This window comes from Heliangelus exortis, chromosome 16 (genome assembly GCF_036169615.1).
Source record: "Heliangelus exortis chromosome 16, bHelExo1.hap1, whole genome shotgun sequence".
Taxonomy (NCBI): domain Eukaryota; kingdom Metazoa; phylum Chordata; class Aves; order Apodiformes; family Trochilidae; genus Heliangelus; species Heliangelus exortis.
The window spans coordinates 8,616,109-8,641,391 of NC_092437.1; the positions used below are offsets into that span (position 1 = coordinate 8,616,109).

Here is a 25,283-nt window from a genome sequence, read left to right on the forward strand (position 1 = left end):
CTTGCCCTCACCAACCCAGTAGAAGAACATATAGAAATGTAAAAACAACTTCATTATGAATGAAAAATATTTTTTGAGGATGAAGAATTGTACATTTTCAGTTTTATTTCAGTCATCTTCAATTTTATTATCTGGCACTTTCTAGCTAAAGTTAAAACCTGAAGTTATAATCTACCACAATACAAATATAGCCATTATTACAGAAATCACCACTTAGACATTGTGCCCACCTACACAGAGCTGTGTGTACACCCAGATTTCTTTTAACATTTTTAAATCAGCTTAACAAGAAAAAATATCACTAACTTTATCTTCCACCTTGATTCTTGCTTCTGAAGAAACCAGACAATGCTCCTGCTAGCTCTGTATGTAGACATGCCAAAACATCATCCATTAAAAGGCCATGCTTATAGAAATTAAGCCAACTAAACCACTGCCACTGAAAGAGTCCCCACTCCCAGCCTCCACTTCCAGCTTCATGCCAGCTGGACAGGCTTAGGGAATAATAAAGGCATCTGAAAAGTAACCTGGCTGATCAAAACCAATAATAAACCAAATTCACATTCAGCCAGACCAGTTCGTGCCCTGGGATGGCAAAAGAGGCAATGCAGGAAGCATCACAGCAGCCCTGAGTCCCCAGGGATGGGCTCCCTGCAGACCCATCCCTCCCAGGGCCTTGCAGAGAAGGTGTCAGGGTCTGTTTAATTGTGTGCATTAGCTTAGGGAAAGGCAAGCTGGTGCCACTTGAAATCTGAAAGGAACTGTAAAGTATGAAGGACTCAGATTACAGGAACTATATCTTGGCCAGCACACAAACGTTCTGGAAAGTCAGAGTCCTGCTGGAATGCCTTCCAGTACCTGGAAACAGGATCCCACAGCTCAGCATATCCCTGAAAGGCAATGCCAAGACCATCACTTCACACAGCCCTGAGTCAGTGCACAGAGTGAATGTACCTCACTCATGAGCCTACTCATCACCAGTTTCTATGTCTTTTTCAGGAACTAATGTGTTTGCACTGCAGAATGTTGGCACAGATTGTTTCATCTTGCAATCCCCACATGAGTTACACTGATCAATAATCTCTGCCATCGCTTCCCTTTCTGCACTCATTTTCCTTTGACAGGAGAAAACACAAAGCAGACCCACACAACAGCAAAATTGTTATAATCAGGAGAAAAGCTTGGTGCCATTTTGCCTCTGAAATCACCTTCTGATAGCTGAGCACATTCACCCAGAATACACCAAGTCCATCAATGAACACATTGCCTCTCATTTATTTCTTTTTATTGAGAAATCATTCTGGTGATAATTCAGGCCATTTTTAAAGGCTTCCCTTCCATTTATTTGAGCAGCTGTTGTATATCCCTGGTTACCTTTGTTCCATTTTTAATTTATTCAGGTTTGTACCTGGGGTTTGCAGGGTTTTTTTGCCTTTTATTCTAATTCAGTGAGCTTACTCTAGGTTCCTAGGTTCATGTGACATCAGAGTAAGAATTGCAGAGGACTGCAGCTGGGCTCATGAAAATGATCAAATAAGCAAACCCACCACTAAGCCTTAATAAGAGTCATAATCCTGAAGCCTGGGAAATGCCTCTGCCTGTTAAGAGTCAGACCTAAGCCTGACCTTCCTCAGGCTGCACAGATCATTCCAGAGATCAGAGCCAGCAGCCCTGAACTCCCTTGAAGCTCAAAGGATGTGACCATTTGGATGACCTGTACCTCTACTGTACCAGTAAAGATGAGCTTACGTTCAGTGAAAGAAACAAAGTGAAAAAACCCATTCTCTTTCTGGCAATTGTGTTGTACTAAACTATTGAAGTGAACTTGACAGTACTAGCTTAAGAAGAATTATCAATTTAGACAAACAATAAAAAAACCAGTCCTCTGTCCATCCTACATACCACCTGAAACTAAAAGAAATGTGTCTGAGGGCATATATCCTCCTGTAATTACTTCTCTCCCAATTTGACTCAGTTGTAGCCCGAGTCCATGCTGCCCATTATTTGACTTCCATATTTTCCCATTGGTTTCAGCCTCCTTTTCACTACAGGCTCGTCTGGCTGTAGCAGGCAAGATGCTTTCCAGAGATGCCAATAAACATTAAACAGCAGCAACAAGCACATGTACTTAGTCTGGCTGCATAGAAAGTGTGCCACGAATGTTTCATGGCATTTAAGTAGTCTCAGACACATTTGCCTCACATGTGTCTATTTTAATTGCACAATTGTAGAACTAGTCTGAATCCCATTTACATAAGTGATTTTCTGTTCAGCTAGTAAGCACACGTTCATCATTTCCATGAACAAACACAAACCAGGAATTTCAGAAACCAGTAATTCACCATGGTGACAATTGCAAGTTCCTGACCAGCCATCCTGGCAGTGCTCATGTCGCTCAGTAAGTGTGGAGGGGTTTTTCATACTTCATATTATGCTAAATATATTAACTTCCTTTCAACTCCCTGTTAAATCTTCATTTATTCCCTTACTTATGATGCACAATATGGTGGGTTGTTGTTCGTTTTTTCCTTTAAGAGTTCTCAAGTCAGACTCTTCTGTTTCTCTGCCTACACGATACCAAGTATTTAACAAGCATGTAACAGAAGAATTCCTTCACAGTCCAAAGAAAGGCAAGTGTTCCTATGTTGAAATGCAAAATGTCATCAGAAATAGAAACCACCAGTAAACACTTCTTTGAATATAAAATAGAATATATCAAAATATGACAGAGCAGCTACAGTCTCTGCACAGATACTCCTTGACAGCTTATTAAGCCCAGAGAGAAGTGGCTTCTGCCCCTCTCAGCGATCCTGCAGATTGCCCATGACCCACAGATGCTGTAACTTCACTAATGCAGGAGTCTATTTTATTTTTCTTTGAATTGCACAAACCCTATCTTTGCTCAGATTAAAGAAGGATTACAACCATTTGAAGATAGGGGGGGTTTTTTTGCATGTTTGCTTTTAAATTTTTCTATTGTTCCTTTCATGAAGAGCCTGCAACTGTTGGTCAAAACCTCAAAGGGCAACTCCCTACCTATTGGCTTGATTTCAATTAAGTTGTAATGTGTCTCTATTACATCTATTACTTTGTACAGCAATCCTTGGAAAGCAGATTTACTGCAACATAAGCCACCCTTATTCCCTTGCTGCGTGGATTCTCTGACCACCTTTTGCACAATAAGTGTTATTGCAGACAGATGAAGACACATGATGATTGCAATGTTTGTTTTCTGATGGATTTTTTTTAGTAGGGCATTGCTCAGTTTATAGAGAATGAGAAAATAAAGGAAGAAATTAAAACAGTTAAGTCTCACACTTAAAATCAATTTCAATTTAGATTCAGACCCTCTGCTGAACACCAGCCATGTGTTCAAAAACAAAACTACAAACTAGCCTACCAAGCACAGAAATATACATAAATACACATAACTTAAACACAGGGTTTTTCTGAAGCCAGAATAGTATGCAGAGTGCTGGAATTTAATTCCCATTTCCAATATGTTTGGAAAATGAGCACATTTCCATTTGCACACGTGAATATTAGTTAGGTACAGGTCCATATTACTTTCATGAGCATTTGGCCTTCTACTGAAAACAGCAAAAAACAAATCCCTGCCTGCAAACTATGCAGCAGCTCTGTTGCATTCCCCTGTAAACTCATAAGCTTGCTTTATTATAGCCAACATAATATACAGCATAAGAGCCATGCGTTTTATTTAATATAAAATGTTATATCATAACCAGCAGCAGCATCTTTTCAAAGCTTAATTTCCTATCTTCATAGCTTTCAGCAGTGGCCAATCCATTAAAGTATTTATTAAGAGCACATCACCAGCTCCATAATATTAAAGTTCTCTCTATTCCCCAGGCCTCTCTCATTGCCTCTCCTTTAATATAGTTTTTCTGTAGCAGCTTGTGGAATTGAATGGATGAAGGCAGATGATCTGAGGAAGCTGCTATTGGAGGGGAAAATTGCACAAAATGATCCCTAAGATCACAAAGGCAGAGGCTGACTGCACAGTTCGTAAGGTATCTTCATCTGATGTATCTTTCATCCATTTGTCAATCTTCCACCAAATTGTCCCATTTTCTATAAACTTACTAACTATAAGGCAGTATTTACTCAAGTTCTCTCACAGCTTGTTTTAAAATTTTATTTATTCCAGTGCTTTGTGCCTAGCTACTTAGAGTACCTCATTAGTACTATCATTTCAGAAGAGAAGCTCTTCAGACAGGAGGAGGAAAGCAGAAAGGCCACTGGTGGCAAGAGGAATGAATTACATGGATTAAGCCATCTCCAGGTATTGTGACTTGTGTTGCAGGAGAATACAGTGTTCTTACCAAAAATATCCACTACTTAATAGTATAACAAAACAAAAGCAAAAAATGCCCACATTTACATCAGCATTTCTGTCTGAACAGCTCTTCAGAAAGCCAAACAAGTTCACATGCCTATTATTTTGGGAGTGCTTTACTATTTTCATATTTTTAAAGCTTTAGTAAAGAAGATTAAGGACAGGCAATGTTTTGACAAAACTGTTTTCAAAACAAAATTCAGAGCCATGTCATACATGATGAAAATGCATTTTCTTTGGTCCAAAGTCTCCTCCAACATGCAGAATGTTTTTTTGAATTACGTTTTACTCATCTGTTCCAAGTATGTGATCCTCCATTAGACCATGATTATTGCTACGGAACTGCTTCACAAGAGAGAAATGTTGAAATTCAGTTACTAATCCCTTTGAGTTATCACATAATTGAATTTAATGCCCTAATTCTTAGCCTATTCCAAACATTTTCATCCGAGTCATTCTGTAACTAACATAAGTAACTTTTTCACATCTACACGATACAAAAATCCTGAGCACACGAAACCCTTCCCTTCATAGATTGATAAATCATAATATTTCACCCAACAGGTTGGAAAACTTCACAAATTTTTATGAAAATTTGATGGCTGATTAATGCAAAACCTGGAACAGTGTTCATGTCTGATGTCCCTGGTCTATTGCCTGTATATAGGGTCAAGATCAGTTATGTCTGGACTATAATCACCAAATGCCTGGCCAGGATCTCCTTGAAAATCTCCAGAGACAAGAGATCACACAACTTACTGCAAAGCCTCACTGCCCTGGACTACTGACAGGTATTCACTCAAATCTGGTCTTTATCTTCCCTTACGTCAAATTAAACCAATAATTGCCTTATTTGCTCTCCAAACAAAAATACTGCCATGCTGAGGATAGTGTAACTCCACTCCAATCCAAACACAGAAGTAAGCACTGGATCTGTCAGCAATCAGATGCTCTGAGCAGAGCTCCCTCCTGCTTACAAGTGAGAAAAACTGTCCTAAATCCTGCCATCTGACAAACCACACCAGAAAGAGTACATTATGTTGTTCAAGTTTGGAGACCTGATAAAGTATGACAATTTGAACAGGAAACCGAGACATTTTGGAAGATTACTTCAGATTCTGAACAGAAAACCTTAAGTTTTAGAAATTGCCTATCAAAAGAGAATTCCAAAGGACACATTTCAGGAAGAGCAGAACCACTTTCTGACATGAAGGGCAGGCTGTGATACCTACTGCGGAGCAGTTGCATTGACACAACTCCAAGTAACTTCCCAGGCTGCTCCCAAAACTGAGCCTAGGGGTCCCAGCTCCCACAAAGGCTCTTCTGGCCATATGCACCCTAGAACAGGACAGCAGCCCCTGGGACCAGGCTGCAGGAACTCAAAAACTTGTCTCAGAAAAGACCAAAAGACGAAACAGCCAAGTTTGCAATTTTGGCTCCCAAGCATTTTTTTTTTTTTTTTTTTTTTTTTTTTTTTTTTTTTTTTTTTTGTGTGTGTGTGTGTGTAAGCAACAGCTCAAATGGGAATTAAGCAAGTCATTAAGGTTGGAGAGTGGTGAAAGAAGTGGATGAAGTAAGAATAAAGGAACAGACAAGTTAAATGAGTTCAACCCCAAATCCTGCCAAGGATTCAGAACACTTCCAGTTAAGTGTTTTTCCTTATGACACACAACTTGCAGTCCCAGTGTTGGCACAGAAACAACTGGAAGAAGAAAGAAATGCTTTCACTGGCCTGTTGGAGAAGCACAGCCAAGGAGGTTACAAACTCTTGTTTGAAGATGCTTTTCTTCGTTTGCTGCTCATCAAACCTGGAAAAGTTTCCAAAGTCTTACAATATTTTACAAATAGAAATTTTGGCCTTCTAATCAATGCCAAACCCCTTGTTCCCCTTTTGCCTTTCTGGCATGATCTGTTGCAAAACAAGTATGCCTTTCTCACACAGAATTAAGAAATGAACAAAACTACCCAGGGAAAGAGCCACAGAGGTCCCTTCACCTGAGATAAAAAACACAAAACATCATCAGTGAGAGCCTTTCATGAAGAGATTTTGCATGGCACTCTGCCTCCAAGACTTCTGATAGTAGTTTTATTGCATTGTTTGATCCTCTGGCATAAGAAGAATATATTACAGAGCAGCTGAACAACATGAGAGGAGCCAAACTTAATCCCACTTCTGCTCTATTCCTACCACTATATCCACTGGCTACTTTGCACAGAATGAGATCTCCATCTTGTTGTAGTTAACACACCACTAAGGATTGCTCTCAAGGAGCATTGTGCATGACACCAAGGACTGAAAATAAAATAAAACGAATGTTGAAGCCTCAGTGGTAGACCCAGTCTGTCCTTTAGCACTCCCTGTACAGACATTACATGCTCTCTGTCACACAAGATAGTAATACCTGCCCCAGATACCTGCAGTAAGATTAAACTTTGCCACATCCTTATTCTGCTTTCTTATCTGGTACTGGTGGCACATCACCTGCCCACATGAACAAAACCCTGCTTCATTGATGCTAATCACATTTTTTCATAGTGTTGTATAGGAATATTGAGAACCATGAATTAACATTTGCAAATTTTGGACAGGAGATGCAAAATAATTTGTGTGGAAAACAACTTCTCTATGTATATCTGTAGCAGAAGGGTACAAACAGTGGGTTTAATAACCTTAGAAATTTTGTTGCTGTAATGATGAAAATCAAGTAACTTTTTAATGGAATCTGTGAAATCAAGTTACCTACAGCTAAACTGTACTTTGAAATACTACCTGTTGCCAGGCTGTGTAAAGGGCACTCCTAAAATGCTCTGTCCTAGAACAACACATGCAAACACTTCAAATAAGAGATTGCAAATTAAAATTAAAAAATGCAACATCTCAAATCTTCAACCTTGTCTCAAATATTTTGTTTTCAGCCATCTACCTGCATCCATTACAACTCTCTTCCTTTGCCAGAATCTTTGTTTTTCACAAAGGGTGAACAGTATTACTAAACGACATTTGTACAACTAACTCTTACTCGGAGGTCATTTTACCTCTGACTGAACCACAGAGGTTGTTCTTGCTGAAGGGTAAATCTGTACAAAATGGTCACTGAGCAATTTGGGCTTTAGGAGAAGATCCATTTCACTCTAGTGACATTAAACTACATTTGAACTTTAGAAAACCTCATTTTCTTTTAGATCAATATAGTCAATACAGGTGCTGGGGGAAAAACAATTACATTTGCTGTACTTCTGCATTTCATGATAACCCACATGCAGACTGTTTGCTGCCCTACAAAAGCTCTGCTTTCTGCATGAATCAGAAGGAAATGTTTATGATCTACCATTAAGAGGGGAAAAAATAGTGACAATGGACACAGCCTCTACAGGAGTAGAAATAATTATTTAATTTTAAATTAAGTCCAGTGACTTAAATCACTCTGCTCTCACCTTGTGATTGAAAAGTCTAATGCACTTGTTTTTCCCCCGTCTTATGTATCTGTCAATGCATTTTCTGGGACATGAAAACAATTGGAATTATTGGTGGCACAGCTATCTAGGTCAGTGGTCCATAGATCAGTTGGAAATTCTTTAACATATTTCTGTATAAGCTGCATTTATTGAGACAACTGTTAGCCTCTCAGTGAAGAAACTATACCTTCTTTAACACTTGTGCAGTAGGTAGTAAAACACAACTATGATCCAAACATAAAAAGTGTTTAGGTAGGTGATTTCTGTATCAGAAATAATATCCTAGTGAGGGGATACTCATGAAAGTGGAATCTTAATATTTATTTAGGCTTTCAGCAGCATTGGATTTGCACTACAATTTAATAACTTCAAATATTACACAATGTTCCTGGGTACCAAAACATTTAACCACAGGAAGTTTACCAGAAAAATACTATATCAGAACAGTGCCTCAAGCTTACATCTGGGCTTGGCTCTGTTTCACCTGAAGTCGAGGATAAAAATATTCATTTCCATATGTAGGAGTTTTTTTCCTTATACAGAAGAGGTCCAGGAAAACAAGACAGTTAAAGACCTCAGCTGCTACCCTAAATAAACCCAGGAACAAAAAGGTCTGTTGGCAGTACCTGAAAACAGTGTGCAAGATCAACACACTGCTAAACTACCATGCTGTAAGTTGGCACCTTCTACCTGAACAGGAAACAGCCATGGTCAGTCATTCACAGTATCCAAATCAGTATTCACTGTTTGTCACTACGTACAATTGTCTCTATATACTTTACATATTTGTTCTGTTTTCTGGAAACACCCGATAAGATATAACCCAAAAAAAGATTCATGGCATTGCACAAAAAATTTTTACAAGGAAGCCTTCTCCCTGCTCATGTTGCATGTAAAATTATTTTGGTTTTAATAATGTTTACTTTGAAAACGTCCCTTTAAAAATAAACGTTATTTACACAGGAAAAAAAATTGCCCATTTTTGTACAACATCAGGGCCAGAAATGCAAAATGGGTGGCAAAAATGTGTCGGATATCCCAGATCTGAAAGTCTTTCAATGGAAACACAGCTCTGGCTCATTGCAACAGGCAGTTCTGTCTTCTGAGAAAGGGGTCCCATCAATAATGGAAACCTCTTCAGCCTTCAGTTGGATTTCTCCATCATGTAAGGATTGATACAGGTTGTTTATTTTTAGCAGACATTTTTCCCTTGAGGAGCCCCAACACTTTGTCACAATTCCTAGAACTTCTTTGCTGGCACTTGTCCCAGACAAGTTGTTTCTGAACACATGCGTTTATCCTTCCTGAACAAGTCAGAAGATGACAATTCTGATGACAAACAAGAGTTAGATGCTCTGGGGAACAACAACTGCTAACCATGTTCTAAATACTTAAAATGACACCCTGAATATTTACAGGCCTCCAAACTCAACTTGTTGCAATAAGAACTTCAAGGAAAAATTCTCACTCCTCTTTTGCAGAGAGGCTGTGACACCCACAGTCTTCAAGCTAAGTATTTCAGTGTTGCAAAAAGCCTCAAGTATTCATCTGGAAATGGTCAGTGATGGTGAATTTGAGTCATTCTGGGTTGCTAGAAACTCCCAATTCCTAAATTAAACTTAAGCCTAAGCCACTTGATGTGCCTCTGGTTTTGTTTCAGAACTGTTGTTTAGATGAAGCAGCTTAATCCTCTACCGTTTACCTATTCATGAAATTACACAAAGTAGAATATCTGTCATTTTGCTCAGCTGCACAAGTCACACTGAGGTGTAACACACAAGACTGACAGATCTCATTACTCGTTTCTAGATACCTCAATTTCTCCTCATCAGACTTGTCTGTACCAGAAAACCCTGCCAACCTAAACCCAGATGGTTTTTCTTAGCACACTTGGAAACCCTATTGCTTCCATGCACAAGAGCACTCCAAACAACATATGGATGTGAAATAGATATGCTTTCTAGCTGGCCATGCCCTAGCAGCTGAGCACGCATGAATAAGACTCCATACAGCTTCACCAGACATAGCTCAGAATATCCTCCCATCTTTGCCCTACTGTGAATTTCCAGAGTTCCCAGAACTCTTTGCAAAGCCAGGAACTGAGTGACATTATGACTAGAGAGAACAGAGCTAGAACCAGCAGGGGAGCAGCAGCACTGGGTCAGACAAAGGTGCTAATTAACAGTAGAGACTGGTAATCAACACTTCCCTCTGTTGAAAATGCATCATCACACAGTTTTTCTGTCTCAATCCTATCAATCATCTCTCCTCATTATGCCCTACCTGGAAAATAAAGATAGCAGTGTGTTCACAGAGAGCAGTGTCTGCACAAAGCCACCTGCGAGCATCTCACTGTCAAGGTTAAGCTTGTAGAAGAAGCAGGAAGAACTTGAGGACCCTAAAGTAATACAAGACATTGAAATCAATGACATAACTTTAAGAGAATGGATTAGAGTGAACACACCACTGTGAAGAACGTGCACCCTGAAACAAAAAATTATGCTCTTCTTGCAAATCTACTTGGTGCTGAAGACAAACTTCTACTCAAATTATTGGTTTTGAGGTTTGCAACCGAGCTACAGTTCCCTGTGGTAACAGTTTGATCTCTTCAGTGCTACTGCATTCCCAGAGTCAAGTCAAGTCTGATTACATGGTGCAACTTGCAAATAGGGTATTTATTTCTACAATACTTCTGAGTCATTTCCATTACTGTTGAAGAAGTAAGGAGCAGACAGCCATTGTACTGAATACTGAGAGAGGGTTTCTATAAAGCTGTAAGGAATTCCCAAAGAGAAGAACAATAACTTTATGTGCTAATCTGACCACAGTTCTTAAGTCTGTATCAGCACTTAATAAACATGCAATTACATCAGCTTTTTGCAGGAGGATGTAAGCAAGAAAAAGGAATGCTGGCCAAGCTTGCAAACTCAGACTTTGTGTTACCTAACCTGCAGGCAGTTACTGAAGGAGTTGATATGCAGTTCCAGTAACTACCAAGCAAGCCCTTATAATCAATAGAGCCATTTAGCTTGTTAAAGGTGAGTAACATTTTAGGCCAAAGCACTGCCTTTCATTTATGTCTAAAGAAAACCTTCTAATAGCAGTATTTAAAAGACTTTTCTTAGAAGCCCATTGTAACACACCTTTGTTCTTTTCATCCTCTTGCAAAGCCCACACTGAAAGACCAAAGCTATAATTTCCTCTACTTATAAGTGCTCCATAGATTTAGCTGACCTTTAAAAAAGACATTCTTTTCCCTCACCACCTCCCTTAAAGCAGCTGCTCTTTCAGAGCACACCCAGTGGTCCAGGACTTCCTGGTACCATAGGAGAGTGACAGGCAGACACATCCCACAGCACCAAAGACCACACAAGATCTTCTAAACACTGCCTTGCTTAGCAGGGTGGTGGCAAGCACACAAGAAAAACATCACTAGACATGCAGAGCAAGGAGCACACTGAGCTTCTGACATGCAATTCTGTCACTGATTGGCCAACATTTTTTTTTTTTTTTTTTTTTTTGGCCCAGATTCCTCCTGCCTAGTGCCTGTCATTAGCTCTGTATGGATCCTTGGGCAAATCAGAGGGACCACCTATAACAAATACCCCTCTTCCACACCAGCCTGGCTTGTGCATTCACATGAAGGAGCCTGCAATTTCTTCAAATTTAAAAAGAGGTTATTTACATGCCAGTCAACCTCTCCATTAGAGGAAAGTGTTTCCTGTGTACTGAACACATTCAGATTAACATATAATAAAGCAAATGGAAAAAAAGGACTTTTACAGTTTCATGGGCTCTACCCCCACAAAAGGAGAGCACACTTGCCATGGAGGAACCCAGTTTTCTTGGAATAATAACCACAATAGCTCAGATGAAGGCCAAGGGACTTGGCATGCAGTGATTTGACTAAATGAGCAATGCTTAGCTGATCCCAGCAGATGACCTGCTAACCAGTGCACAGACTGCATGGGAAAGCTCAAAACCCCATCACCACCCACATTTGACACTTTCATGACCCTGAACACCTGAGCCAGCCACACATCTCTGCTTTTAAACAAACTTTAATTTGAATGGAGCTTTTTTATTTCACTTTTTTCTCTGCAAGTCAGGCAGATAAGTAGCCCTGTCTCTTGTATTTACCTCCTGACTTCTACATGTCAATGCCTCTCAGTGTCCTGGGCTGAGAAACTGCAAATTTCCTTTTAACAAAAGGTGTTAAAGACCTTTGTTTAATTAGCTTATATGGAATTCTACAGAATCCCTAAATTTAACAGTTGTTCTACACCTGGGAAGTAGAATTATGACAAATTCTGTCAAATAATGAAAAGCACTAATTGCATTATCCTGCCAGTCCACAGCAGAGGCAGCAGAGCTTGGCACGGAGAAGTGACAAGAAATCAAGAACTCCGATTTCACATAGCAAGGGAAAAAGGTACCAGGAGCTAATCAGAGACCAGCTCTACTGCCTAGGGAGCACCAGAGACACAAAACACTCACCACTAAATTGGCAGTTCACTAGTTTCACAAGGATCAGAGCACTGAATCTCCCCATTGTAACTTGCTGCCAGAAAACAAGCAAACTGTTCCTCTTCTCCATAAATGATGGGTCCATCAGTGGTGGTACCTCCCCACTGTATCACACACAGCTCCCAAGTAGAAAGGGTGGTAACCAACTGTAAATGTTCAAGGATTTCACTGCCACCTATTTGCTCCTAAATGGTGATTTTCAATCAAGAGATGTGCTAAAGCAAGAGAGGGGTTGGCTTTTTTAGAGACTTGCTGAGCCACTGGCCAAGAGCACACAGATGCTGCTCACAGCCAGGGAGTTGTAGCCCATGTGCTCTGGGGATCCAGAGACAGAGCACACAGGCTGTGCTGTAGCAGCAGGGAGGTAATGAGCTTCCAAAAATAAACAGTTTTCTCAATGGTTATAAGATGACAGCTTAATGCACACATGACACTGCTGAGTTGCAGGCTAATACTAAATCAGATCATTTGAGTTTCAGAAGAAAAGCCATATGAGCTAAATGGAAAAATTAAGACTGGGTGTCCCATACACACACACACCAACTTCTGACAGGGAGACAGAAAATGTTAAATTAACAGTGAACCAATTTTTCAGTTATTAAAAATTAATCTATCATCTTCCTTTCACAAAGTTAACTACAGCCAATAGTTTCACTTTTGAAACTTCCCAGTCTTTAGAGTCTGAGATTGGCTGCGGTGCACAGAGGAAGAATAAAAGGACAACAAAAACTAAACCACCTTTTCCAAAGTGTCACTGAAATGTTTCTCCTTCTCAGAAAATCCTGGGTTAGCCAGGGTCCCTCCTTCCAGTTCAAGATGTTTCAATAAGAAAAATGGGCACTTTATAATGCTTGCTAATAGGACATATTTAGCAATTTGTTTCTATGTAAACTTAAGCTTCAGCTCCACAATCCTAACTACAGTGCAACAGCACAGTTAATACTGATACCTCCCATATTCTTTTTATATTGGCAGCACTAAGCATTATGTTACTAGCACAGGTTGTATTTAGCCCATGTGGCCCTAGGTGCATGATACCAGTGAATTAAGATACATGATTTCTCTTTAAGAATACAATTCCAGAAATACAATTACAGTACTTCTATTTCTGTTTCAATCTGACACCACAGTCATGTGGAGTATTTGAGGCCTTTGGATGAAAAAATTAGCAGCAGGCAATGATTTACAGCATATTAAATGTTTTGCTAGACATAGGAACTTAAAGGTCTTACATTTGGATCCCAAAGTTGATGCAGTCATCTGAAGAACATGTGAATCTAACTTTGCTTTGAACCCAGCTTTAACCATAGCTGAGTTTTTTGTAAAACCAGATCAAACAAGCTCCAACAGAAGTCTTTAAGACATTCTCATGTCACTATAACAAAATAAAACCAGGATGATGAGAACCTAGACCATCTTCATTTATACTGTAACTCAACATCTGGTTCATTAGATGTTATTAAAGTAATGCAACTGGTACAAAAAGATGCTCTTGAGAATGCTTAAATGGCTTCTTAATGTTTAAAAGTTTGAGGGTGAAAGCTGTTTTCACAAAACCCATCTTCTAACATAACCAAGCTCTTATCTAGACAGATCGAAGAGAATAATCCTTCAGCCCATGTTGGACAAACTTCTGTTTCTCCTCTGACAAACCTCTTTTGAGGTTTGGGATGACACAGATGTTTGTTGGGCAGGTGCTTTCCAAACAAGAGGCATTTATACAAACATCAGAAAAATCAACATGCAGTACAGAGCCATCTCATCAGACCATAGGGACAAAAAGCCCCATATGCACAAGGTCTTATTCTAGCAGCAGAGCTTAGTGCAGCTGTCAGCCTTTACACAATTAACTTCCCAATAAAGAAGTTGGAAAATGAATTAGTGATTGTAACGTTTCATTAATTAGTAGTAAATACAGGTGAATCAGCCAAATGAACCAACTCATTAGAACTTCTGATGCTCACAGCATGCTAATACACTGCTAATTAAGACCATAAGTATTCCTTTTAATTAATATGTGGGCTTAAGATTTAATTCATATTTTACTAGCTCTCATTTTTTCAATTCAAAACATATACCAGGCAAAGACTATACACAAAGAAAAGTAAAGTAAAGCCAGTCTGTTCACATTTGTGGAGATAATTTCAGCATTTTAGCTTCCAGCTCATTTTGCTTTCCAAATTAGGATATGAATGTAAGAGAAAGACAAAGAAAATGTACATGAATGCAAGCACACACTCACTTACACAGATACATCTTTTTTTGGGTAGGAAAGGAGTTGGTTCTGGCAAGTGTCATTTGTTTGCAAACGTTGGCCCAGGCTCACCTCTTAGCTGTTAAGTTCTTATTCAGACCTCATTTGTCCTCAATGGTCATCATCCTTTGGGATGCATATTTATGAGAAAATTAAACTCTCCTCTGCAAGCATTATGTTAGTCTCTGAGACACAAGACCCAGCCATCAACATCACAACCCTGCAGGCATTTTGCAGCCATTTCTCCTGCTTGCAGTCCAAATCCCTCAGCTAGGGATGAAGGGACCACCATGCATTACAAAAACTGATGACAGTAACACTGCAAAAATCACATCAGGACCTACTGGGGAGTACTCTAGTGTTTCCTAATGTAGAACAGTATCCAGTTTGTACCATCTCAGGGATTAAATTAACAAAGAAGCCAGAAAAAACAGTTCTACTTAAAATGCATATTCTTATCTCTTTGTTTGTTGAGTTTTACAATAATTAGCTAAAAAGAAAACCAATATGCTTTATCTTAACCATCCATTCCTGGTTAGTTTGCAGCTACATTATCTTACAGATTTCCTATAAAGCTGACTGCCAGTTTAAATATAATAACAGTACTGGCACAGTTAAGTCCTTAATAGAATAAACACATTTTTATTCTGCAGTGGACAAAGAACATTATTCTGAGCTGTTAACAGAATGAGAGAGTTAGGTAAAGGCTATTTAGGTGACTACATGAGACTAGACTCAGACGACTTCCACAGAATCTGGTGCCTATGAAGTCAGAGACAGTGGCTCACCAGCAGATTTGAGAATGATATATTTTGAGAACAAATCCTCAGAGGCCTGCAGTGCTTCAGTGTCTCATGGAGTGTAAAGTTATCTATTCTATAAGTGAATTGGTTATTTAGATGCATATCTCCAACAGCAAAATCAGAACTCCTTCTACTATATTATTGCATTTAAAATGAAAAAAAAAAACCCACAACACTCCACAGATCATCCCATCTACTTTCTTTGCATGGATTGCTTCAAATCTAACAGAGCTTCTGAGTAAGCTGTGTGTTTAGCAGAAAATACTCTGAGGAACTGCTGAACTAAGATTCAGACATTGTCAAACACAACCTCATGAGAATTTACCTAGAGGCAGATGAGGGAGATTAGAAACAAAACTTTTCCCATTGCTTCTAGCTGGAATTATTTCAAAATATTAGAAAATCATGTAGATATTTAAAATACAAAGAAATGCCCTTAAACCATAGAGAAACTTCAGTTTCATATTGATGCATAACAGTTCATGAGCCCCAAATTCATTCCTCAATCCCACTTTAATTCCCTTGCTACAATATTGTTCCTTGAAGGCTGAACATTGTCAGGAACAAGAGGCTAGAAGTGAATATAATAGAGCTGCATCTGAGAACTGATAAAAGTGTGTAATTAGCCCTTCCAATGGACCAAATTGAAACACACTATCATCAATTTACTGTAATCAACCAATGACCTCATACTGTTACAGAAAGTGCAAGCAGCTCACAGTAGCCAAGTCACTCTTCAATGGGGAAAAAGAAAAAATATTAATCTGACTCTTCCCAGATGGACCTCATCAGAAGCCACATCCAGATGAGCTAACCAGGTCCTTGCCATTTACAGCAGTTTGCTTGGAAACATGGGATGTTTGCTGTTAACCTGTCCTGATAATGACAATACAAAGAGTTAATTTATTTCCCCTAACAATATGTCAAAACTAGAGAGTGAATTGCTACATGATTAGCTGCTGGGTTCTTTGCATAGCCATGAGATTTTGTATCAGGCAAGAAGCACAACTGTATCCATACAGATTATATGGAAAGTGTCAGTACCCCTCCCCACAAGGATTCTTATCATGGCACATTCCCAAAGACAGACAAATTCTCTCAAAAGAGAAAATTTCTCTAGAATCTCATCCCCTTTATCTCCTAAAGGAGGAAAAAGCAAAAAAAAGCCTCTGTAATTACATTTTTTCCAGGGAGAATTATCCAGTGAACACATCTGAGGAGCATAATCCCTTCCAGTGTAATATTCCCTGGAGGACTGAAATCCAGATAAGAATGTGGCTGGGAGGGAAATCTAAGGGGAGAGTATAGAAATAGAGGCATTAAGAAGGACAAATGCTCTGTTGCTAGGAAGGGTCATGATGAAAGGGGGATTACAACAATAAAGAAAAAAAAAAGAAAAAAAACCCACAGAACTTTATAACAAGGAGAAAAAGTTCCCATGTTACAAGAAACAGAAATAAACAAAACTGTCCTGGCAGAAAGTGAGAAAGTGCTGTGTTTCCACTGGGCCCTTACATGGCAAATCTCTCAGAAATCCCAATCCTTTGTTTGGATTTCAAGTTACTTAAGTGAGTACAAGAGCTCTGTACATCTTTGTGGTTTGCCTATATTTCCCATTTTGGGGGAGTTTGACATTTATTTTAAGTTTGTGGGGAAAAAACCCACAGTATGTCTCAATGACTTTGCCAACAAGCAGCAAGTCTTGTACACTGACACCAACAACTCATCCTCCCTGGATTAGGCAAAAATGTCTAAAACACCAAGGTTTTCACTACATAAAGCAGCAGGCAGACATGCATGTGCCCTGGGAAAGAGCAAGGCCAGAAAACATTGCTCAGGTGACTAAAATGGGTTCTGTTAGAAAATATTACATTTTATGTTAGATTAAGATTAAATCTGCTGACTTTACTCAGAGAACCAGGATTTCTCTTCCCATGCAGAGCTTCATGAAATACCAGCTTCAGATAGCCTTGGGAAGGATCACATGGAGGATGCTCTTGGACTCTTCCCCCTGCCAGGACAAGGACCAAACTTGGACCAAACCTACTCAAGGAACCTTTCATTCTCCTATAAAAGCATCTACCAAGGAGGAACATGCAGGGTGCAGACAATATTTGGCACAGCATTATTAGGCAACAGTTAAAATACATTACTCCCAGCTCTCCACATGCTGATAAGCTATTTAAACAGTCAGCTATTTTCAGCTCTACCAAGCAATCAGGATGCTGTTCACAAAACACTTTTAAAATATAATTGCTTTCCTCAGATGACATTGCCAGGCTCTGTCCTTTTCACCTTTAATGAGAAACTTGAAGTAAAAGAGATAAGGTGGTTTATTGAGAAAGTACAAACCGTTCTTAATGGTGGAGGAAAAAAATGAATGCATAATAGCCTGAATTTTACTTTAATGATACCAAGTGATTATTATCACCCCTTGTGAAAAGATGTGGAGACCTAATGGATATAAAATGGAGGCAGCAAATTGGCCAGGAGTAAAGAAAGGAGCAGCATTGCCTGTCACGAGGCATTTTTGGGGGACTCTTGGAAGAAGTAATTCTCATAGCTTCAGCTTCAAAGCCATGACAGCTCGTGGGTCACATCTTCAGCATTTGTCAGAGACACCTGACTGCCCACAACCCCAGAGCAGCTCTTACATTCAGCAAAGTCCAACCTGAACAGGACAAACTGTAATACCAAACCATCTACATTCTTTTTTCAGGCAAAACTCTTACCCTGATATTATCTTTCCCTTCCCTCCCTTCTTCATCCTTCAGACTCCACACTTACCATCTTGAACACACAAATGCCCTTTTACTCTCTCCCAGTCTCAAAAAGACCTTCTCCAAGATACAATTTTTTACTCAAGCTGTCCACTCTCCCTCATCCCTCCAGGTCCTAGCACTTTGATCTTCATAGGCTTAGGACAAATGAAACAATTTGAGGTTCCACAATATTTGCAAACAAATCTAATTCCTGCTGTGATCTCTGGGATGTTTACACCAGCCCAAAGAAACACCATTTAAAGCAGAGTTACTTCAGATGTTAGAGAGCACCACTGCAGCCCAGGTCTGCTAATCAGAAGGACAGTTCATTTATGTAGCAGAATTAAAAAACAAACAAAACAGGATACCAGGTGATCAGTGTCTATCAAGACATTAGCTGAAAAATCCAGCAATAACCTATGTCACATTTCTGCTAGCAGAAAAATGGGCACAATTAACCCTGTAAAGTGACAAGAGAAATCTTTGTTCTATCACCAATCACCTTCATCCTCAGCACATTTTTTGACTATCATATAGTTATATTTGCAGAAAGGATTCATTTTTATCTGAAACTGTAATTGAATGCCAGTAGTTACCTTGGTGACATTTAAAAATCACTGTGCTTTGCTGTTAACATTTTATAATAAAATAAAGTGCCTCAAGGAACTAGTCAGAACACAAATCAGGAAATAGTTCCTATGACAACTATATGAACTGAAGAGATGGCAAAGATCCCACAATGTCAAATGGACAGTAGCATGCAGGTGAAGAAAATCCAGGCTGAAGTCAGTGCAGTTCCTAAAGCTGAGCTGAACTGCAGCTTGGAGCCTGACTCTAGCCATTTCTGTAATTAAACAAGGTCTCTAATTCTCTAGGTACTCTGATTTTCACTAAAACTGCCAAGAACCCTGAAACTTATTATGCAATCAATCCAACTGACTTTAGCAGACCCCTGTTGGGACTAATTATTAAGAATTAAGGAGGAAGAACCACACTTCCTGTTAATATTGTTTGTTATAGTTCAGATATTACATAAAAGCAGTGAATTTAATTATCAGTCAAAATACAGGATTCCCATTCTGCTTATGACAATATGCCCATTTGCTTTGATGCTGGAATGAGGCAGCACTGGGATTACAGTCACCCTTTACATTCACAGATTCATTGTTCAGTCACCCACAGATTTTTTCGTTGTCACTGGCTCACAGCTGCATGCTCTCCATCTAAACAAGAAATAGGAAACCAACAGAGTCTGCCAAAGCTGTGACTCAAACTGCAACTTGTTCACTGACCAAGTGGCCCCTGACTCCTGTTCCAGAAAGGAGACAGACATCTTCCCAAGGATGTGTGGGGTCAGTGTCACCCTGACCCATGGTTGCTGCACTCCACACATGGCATGGTGCTAAGCACAGCTGGGAGAAGACCTTGGGTAGAGACAGAGGACTGCTGAGGAAAGCCTCCCTTCTATTTTCACCTCAGGACTACCTACCTCCATCTCTTCTTCCTCCCTTCTTGCCTTTTCCTTCCTCTTCCTTTAGGCTTGCTTGGCCTTTCCAGCCTCTTCCAGGCTTTTCTGCTTTCTCTCAGTTGCCTCAAACAGCAAATATCCTCTCCAGCACACAGGCCTCAAGTACTTCCATCACAGATCATCTGGGTCTAGAACACAGAAGCACATAGACCATTATTCCCTAAAGCACGGAATAAATTCTCTTTTGTTGTAGAACTAAATTGAAACAGCAGTTTGTTTGGAAAACCCTCCAAAAGCTTGCTGTGACCTCCCTCCAGCCTTTCCATCATGGGGAAACTGTATGTGTCTTCTGTAGCTCTTCCATATCTTTATTCCAAAGTCCCAAATTAATTCCAGGAAACAAAAACCAGTTTGGCACACTCAGAGGACAAGACTGATCTTTTCAGCTTCTCTTTCGTTATCAGCAGAAACTATCCAGTGGAAGTGTGAATAAAAACCCAGGTTATTTTATTAAAGAGCATTTTCTACTTGCAGAAGGGTGACAGAGCTTACAACTCTGCTAAGCACACTCAGTGGAGATCTGAATTCTCAAAGCTGAGGAGTCTCAACCACAGACCTGCTCAGTAGAAGGAAGGGCTTACAAGCAAGAGAAACACACTTCCTACACACTTAAAGTTCAACAGATGTTAATATCAAACTGATGACTTGGATCAGGTGCTAATAAGCCCTTTAGCAAAGTTAGAAGGCACCCTCCTTAGAGCTGTGGACAGTATGAGAAAAAGGCACAATGCCTCAATCAGAAAATGCAACAAGAATTGGGCTTTTTGGCACTCCCTGAAGATGTAAGAAAAATTTTTGCCATTTTTTCATTGGAGCTTCAACCCTGGAGAGGACAAGAACTTAAGCAAAACTGATAATAAAAGCATGCCTGAGAAAGACAAACAAGGTAAACAAAGATTACATTCTTACTCTCCAGTAAAGTTCTTTTTACCTTAAATCCACCCTGAATAAAGATAATCTTGCCACTGGAGACCAAAAAAGAAAAGTTATTTGCATACAGAATAGGCTCACAGAAAATTAAACTGCTGTGGGAAACTAGATCTTATTATGCAAGAAATGTGATAAGCTTAAACATACAAAAAAAAAATCCTTCAAGATCTGAGCAACACAAGCTAAAAATATCTCTATTGCATGTCATTTACAAATTCAAAGTGTTGTTTAGGCAGTGTTTAGATTGGGATCAAACAACATTCAATACATTTTTCTCCCCACTTATGATTAAAGATAATGCTGGATTTTAGGTGTTCTAATTGGTTTTCCTCACTTCATTATTTATTTCTATTTTTAATTTGCACTCAGTGTTCCCCACACCCCTGCTGAACACAAACAGCAGCACTGGGAGGGAACCAAGGGAATGTGGTTCTTGCACATATCTGCCACTCTTCCTAATGAAAGGCAAAGGACCTGGAGCAGGAATTACCACACAAGAGCAGCCCAGAGAACACATCCTTGATTTACACAATGAAGTATTAAAGACATTGTGTTCCCAGCCTTTTTTTTTTTTTGCTTGTGTACATGCTCACATTTATGCTTCACAGATGCAAGCACTGAGACACTCTTAGCCACTTGCACACACACCTTTCCAGCAGTCCAGAGAGTGTTTAAATGCCACAGTCATCTTTCTGTGCCAAAATGGTTTCTAAGCTCTGATGCATCAAGCTGCCAATCATGCAGAACTTCCCAAGGGTCACAAGCATTCAACACCATTGGTATTATGCCACATAAGGTAGCATCATCCTCTGAAAGTGGCCCAGTGTTGGGATGTGTGAAAACAAGGACAAGGGCAGTGAAGTAAGAGCCTCAGCACAACTCTTCAAACTTTTCCTTTTATCAAACTGCAAAAAAGAGTCTAGTGCTGTGATGAAAGATTCTTGAACATAAATTACCATCATTTTTGTGTTATGCAACATCATTTACCCAAAGCATGCACCGGGCTCATTCCAGGTTCCACTGAAGTTAATAGAATCTTATGTGTGCAGCACCTCTGAAAAATCAGGACATGCTTATTCATGTGTATAATTAATGGTGCCCAAATTAGAATATGCTATCCTTGAATTGCCAGTGCAGAAAGCATGACTTCCTGCTCCTTTCCCTTGTTTAAGGATATTAATGGAGCAAGCTCTGAAATTTACACCCAGGTCCTCAGTGAAACACCCTAGAACTGGTCAAAATTTAAACAAACCACAGCACAACAGATTTGAAATACTAGCTCTGGAAACCTCTCTGGCCCATAGACTAGATAAAATTGGGTCAAACTAAGATCCTTCCCTGTCTAAGCCCCTACATCCATGAGGTTTCACAAAGGACTAATTGACACAGTGATGTTCCAGTAAAAGCCCATTTCAAACTTTGTCTCATCTTGCAAGGATAATGAAAAGCCAAACCAAAATGGTCACAAGTTAAAAGCAAAAGAGTACAAAATCTTCCTTACTGACAGCTCTACTCATCCTAGTGGCCATTGTCTCAGTAAAGTGCTACTTACAAACCCCTCTTTATGTGTCTTTTGAACACAAGTCTTCATTGCCTCTGGATATGTTGACAGTTTTGGTTGATCAAGGCTGGCAGTAAAAATCCAAAGAGCAGTTATGATTTTTTGTTTCTTCAGAGCATAGCAAACATGAAAATCTTCAAGACACAGTTCAGTCTCACTCAAAGCTCCTGGCATCTCTTTTGGAGTACTGAATCTTGCTGACTGTTCCTGTCACACTTCCCTGTGGGGCTAGGGGCAAACAGGATTGAAAGGGAAAAAAAAAAAAAAAAAAAAAAAAATCAACTCCCAGAGTTATTTTGAGATGTTTGGGTCTGCTAAACAACCTCAATCTGCACCCTATGCCTGACATCTTAGTCTCCTAAATCATATCACGGGCAGTGTACTTGGCCTCTTTTTCACATCTTTCAGATAGATGGAGGCAACAGTTTGTGGGCTTGAGCAGCCAGCCACATCCATGGCACTGAGTTGCAAGGCAAAGAGCAGAGCTCAGGGAGCCAGTCCCAACCCTGCAGCCCCAACAGAAAACAGCAGAAAAGAATGAAGGACTGAGTAGAAACTACCCAAACCAAACTGGTAGATTGGACCAGTTAGCTTTAACTCAAGTTCACAGCATGGCACCATGCTGCCAAACACTGCAGTATTGCTCCCTGTTTCTACACAGCCACATCTCCCTGGGCATCTTCCTCCCAAGTGGTGGGAGCAGTCCAATAAGTTCTGCTCAGAGGCATCTATTCAGCAAGCAAAGTCCTTTTTCTCCTCTGTATTACTAAGCCAGAGCCTTTCTCTCCTAGCTACCAGGGAGCTTCCCAAGCTTTTCTTTTGCATTGCAGAGCAGGTGGGCTCTGGGTCAGCCCTGCCAGCCAGAGAAGCTCTCACTCCCTCATGGTGCAGGGAGGGAGGAGTTAAATGAAACTCCTGGGCTAGGAATACACCAGAGCCAGCAGGAAGAGGATATTTTCCTTACACCAAATTAACAGCTCTCATTTTTATCCTGTCCCCTGGGCCCCACAGAGAGGGCAGGCAGATGGATCCCTCTAATCACTTGATGCCACAGTTGCACCACACAAATGTGCTTGAAGGAAAACTCCTGCAGTACCAAGAACAGGGCTATTACAGGACTCCAGAAACAACAGCTTGTGTGTTCACATTTCTATTCCAAGTTTGATTTCTTCAGAAAACAGGAGGCCAATCTAATCCTTTTGACTTTGTATCCCTCAGAGGAAGGCTGTCTGATCTGCTTGTCAGTCTGACAAGGTGACAAAAACCTTGTTCCCCACAGCACTGCTCCAGACCAGATTCATGCCAAGTCCACCCTATCTCCACAGGCTCTGAAAGTCAAAAGGACTTTAAGAGATACAGTTGCAGCTGATCAGACAGCATAAAATACAGTGATTAAACAGAGCTGGCACATACTATAGAAGAGCTAAAAACCCAAAAGCACCACTGAGTTTTACAATTGCAGCATTTAAGTTAAAAATATCAGGCTGGTGGAATTACATAAACCCTAATTTTTTTAGAATTTCCTGAACATGACTCCAAAATGGCCTAAACACACAGCATGCATAAGTCACCTGATGAGGAAAGGCTTGAAAACAATCATCCAGAATTCCCAACAAAATGTAATTTTTTTCATTCAAGCATTTGAGATAATCTGAGACTTTGTACAGAAAGACATTTAGCAGCTTGAGATGGAACTAGCCTTCCAAAGGAGCCCTCATCCAAAAAACAGCATTTCTGGAACCATCTCTCCCAGTTTCTTTATTCTTTCCATCATACCTTCAGCATTGCTCTGCTCTGCCTATCAAAGCAACCTTTGCATGCTGCCTTTCCCAGCTTGGTGCTCCACAAGGGAGCTAAAACATCCCTACACCAGGAGTCCATTTAATGGCTCAGTTTTCCTTTTGAAATTCTGTTCAGTCAAGCATCAGAGCTGACAAGTTCCCTTCCATCTCAAGGCAAGCATAGAGTTAACCACAGAATTCAACACCAGGAGAGCACAGTGACCCTGTGTTGCTGGGAGTCAGACATTTGCTGCTCCATCACACAGAAGGCACAGGGCAGACTATTTGCAGAGTAGTCAGCATGCCCAGGATATTAACAAGGGGACACTTCTGCTGCTCAGGGAGGCACTGTAGACATGTAAAAAGCTTCCTTTTGCATCTTATTTTGTATTTGTGCACACAGGCCACACCCCTTCATTCTGGTGACATCTGAATCTTGACACATTCTGTGCAATTGCTTTAAAACAACACAACTGCTTTATCCACCATTAATTCAGGAACAACTCTTCCCTCTAGGCAAGCCATGGATGGCCTTTAAGCATCTCTCCTGCAGAGGGAATGCCTCTAGGCTAGAAAGTGGGTGACAAAGTTGGTACAAAAGTTGTAATTTCTCAAACCAAGCTATTTTCTAGAACACTTTATGATGAACAGACAAGTACAATTAATAGAGTTAAAAAGCTTTTCCATATTTCATCTAATTTATAGAGGAGAGATGATGGGCTTCTTCACACCCTACTTGACATCCACGAAGCCTGCAGGATCCGAGTCCATCTCAAAGACCTCAGACTCTCCAGACAAGGCGTACATAGAGCTTACAACAGCTTCCTGTACCTGCAGCTCAATGCACTCAATCATAAAATGACAACAACATTTAACAGCACATATTTCACAGGAGAAAGTGTGCAAAGGCTTTGTAAAGCACAGCAATTCACTGAGGCAGTGCTGTAAGTGGAGAAATAGGGGGAAATTGTTCTACAATTGCTAACCCATTACTATATTTTTCATCTGCTCCTGTAATGCAGCACTCAAAAGCAGGTAGCAATTAAAACCACAAGAGGCAGGAAATCCTTTACAAGCCCTAGCGAGTCTGCAGTAGTTTCATACCAGTGCAGCCCAATACCCACGGCACAGCCTGAACAACAGGAGAATCTTCACCAGCTCAGATACAGTCTTAAGCCCTGCATCATTCTTGAACAAGGAAGCCTCACATTTGCAAAAGAGATCTAGATATGAAATTGTATTGAGGTGACTGATGATCATTACCCTGGTGACATTTATTGCTTTGCTGTTGGCACTTTATAACACAAACTGTTAAGTCAACATC

General features: G+C 40.0%; 1 long non-coding RNA gene across 1 annotated transcript in view; it reads right to left on the minus strand.

The window, feature by feature from the left end:
* The window catches only part of LOC139803674 (uncharacterized), a 112,790-nt gene extending 92,979 nt beyond the window's left edge, over positions 1 to 19,811 (minus strand). The window contains exon 1 of the long non-coding RNA XR_011729106.1: positions 19,645 to 19,811. This is a non-coding gene — a long non-coding RNA (uncharacterized lncRNA). The remainder of the gene's footprint in view (positions 1 to 19,644) is intronic.
* Positions 19,812 to 25,283: the final 5,472 nt, after the last annotated feature.